This window comes from Aquarana catesbeiana, linkage group LG03 (assembly GCF_042186555.1).
Source record: "Aquarana catesbeiana isolate 2022-GZ linkage group LG03, ASM4218655v1, whole genome shotgun sequence".
NCBI classification, from domain to species: Eukaryota; Metazoa; Chordata; class Amphibia; order Anura; family Ranidae; genus Aquarana; species Aquarana catesbeiana.
In genome coordinates, this window is record NC_133326.1 from 62,633,203 (window position 1) to 62,635,613 (window position 2,411).

A 2,411-nucleotide genomic window follows, 5' to 3' on the forward strand; every position below is an offset into this window, starting at 1 on the left:
TCTTTACTTCCTCTACAATCTCCTCTTGTAGATCCTCGCTCAACTGAGCTCCCAGTCTTTCACTAGACTTGATGATCCACTGCCACTGGATCTACTGAGCTCTTCCAATCTCTTCACTCTGTCTCTTCCTCAAGCGTTACCCCCTCTTCCCAGCTTGGTCCCTGGCTTGGCACACAAGACTGCTCTGCAAGCGTCACCTCCACTGACTGGGTCCCTGGCTTGGCAACTGCTGAAGTTTCCAATTTCTTCACCATCCCCAGTTCGTAAAAATACTGCTCTGGTACTTACTCCAGCTACTCACTGTGGTCCCCGGTAATAAGGTGGATGGTCCCTTAGTAGCAACAGCTTCCCCTCTACCTTCGACCATGACAGGTTCTCCGATCGGCAGAACCATCACTTTTGGTTCGACTGCAAGCTGCAGTCCCAACCCTACGCTGTTCTCTTGCTTCTGGATAGGCCCTCAGACAACCTAGCAGCCAGATATCCCTGGGATAGGCCTCAGGCTCTGACCTAGCAACCCGGGGCAATACAACACACGTCCACCCAGACAGCCATCCAGGTGGCACAGAACACTGATCTAAGCAAAAATATAAAAAAATATATCAGCGCACATATGACACAAAAATGAAAATAACTGAAGCAGCTGAACACCAGGGTAAACGATCAAATCCCTCCAGATAAATAAATAAAAAAGGTGCAGCGCTAAATCAATAAATGACCATAAAGAAAAATATATTAACACAGGGAGCAAAAAGAAATGTCCAATAATAAATGTCCAAATAAGCTGGCATAAATCCACCAGGAGTGTGATGATAACAGCAAACAATTGTGACTGATACTGGAACCCTTCACCATGAATCGAGTGGCCTCTCACCTGGTCCTAAAGGTAATCAGGCAATCATACAAACAGCAGGTAGCAGGAGATCTTTATCACAAGGGACTCAAGGTACATGAGGAGAGTTTGCTTCATGACTGAAAATTGTGGAGGGACCAGCAAGCCCCACCCCTTCCTCAGGTGCACATAGACAGGTGCACCTGAGGAAGGGGTGGGGCTTGCTGGTCCCTCCACAATTTTCAGTCATGAAGCAAACTCTCCTCATGTACCTTGAGTCCCTTGTGATAAAGATCTCCTGCTACCTGCTGTTTGTATGATTGCCTGATTACCTTTAGGACCAGGTGAGAGGCCACTCGATTCATGGTGAAGGGTTCCAGTATCAGTCACAATTGTTTGCTGTTATCATCACACTCCTGGTGGATTTATGCCAGCTTATTTGGACATTTATTATTGGACATTTCTTTTTGCTCCCTGTGTTAATATATTTTTCTTTATGGTCATTTATTGATTTAGCGCTGCACCTTTTTTATTTATTTACAGAACACTGATCACCTGATCTCACCCAAATAAATAGGCTCTCCCAGCAGGCCAAGGGACCCAAGAAAATCCCTGCCCATTGGCTGAGACACCCTACTCATTCTTAATCTGTCCTTGCAATGCCCTTGTCTTATCTGATGCTACCAAACACTCTGCCATCTAGTGACAACAGAGAGAAGTGCAGCAATTCCAGAATTAGGGTGAAATCAATTGACCTCCTATCACCTGGCCAAGGCAACTATCACTTGGCAGATAAATTTAATAGGCACCCTGCCTAAACCTCAGGGTGCTACAGATACAAACGGTGATAACTTTGGAGGATAAACTGAAATAAAAGTACAGTTGTTAGGTGGGTGCAGAATACGCTTTTCTAAATAGGAGGGTTTTCAGGGACAGCCTAAAAGTGGATAGGTTAGGAGATAGTCAGACAGATTGGAGTAGGGAGTTCCAGACGATGGGAGAGGCTGGGGGAAAGTCCTGGAGGCGAGAATGGGAGGACGTGACAAGGGAGCAAGAGAGCAGGAGGTCCTTGGAGGAATAAAGAGAATGATTTGGTTGGTTTTTCAAACTAGGTTAGTAACGTAGCTGGGAGCAGAGTTGTGAATGGCTTTGTAAGTTGTTGTTAGTATATTGAATTGTATTTGTTGGGTGAGTGGAAGCCAGTGGAGGGATTGGCAGAGATGGGTGGGAACACTGAACAGTTGGTAAGGTGGATGAGTCTGGCAGCAGCATTCATGATGGCCTGAATGGGGGATAGCCTATGTAAAGGTAATACAATGAGGAGGGAGTTGCAGTAGTCGAGGTGAGAGATGACCAAGTAGTGAATTTGAAGCTTTGTGGTGTCATTGGTTAGGAAGGGGCATATTTTGAAACTGTTGCGGAGGTAGAGATGGCAAGATTTGTACAGTGTTTGGATATGGGGCCGAAAAGAGAGTTCAGAGTCCAGAATTACACCTAGCATCCTGGCATGTGGGGACGGGTTAATAGTTGTGCCACTGATCTTGACAGAGAAGTTCGGGGAAGGGGCACATGGGGGAGG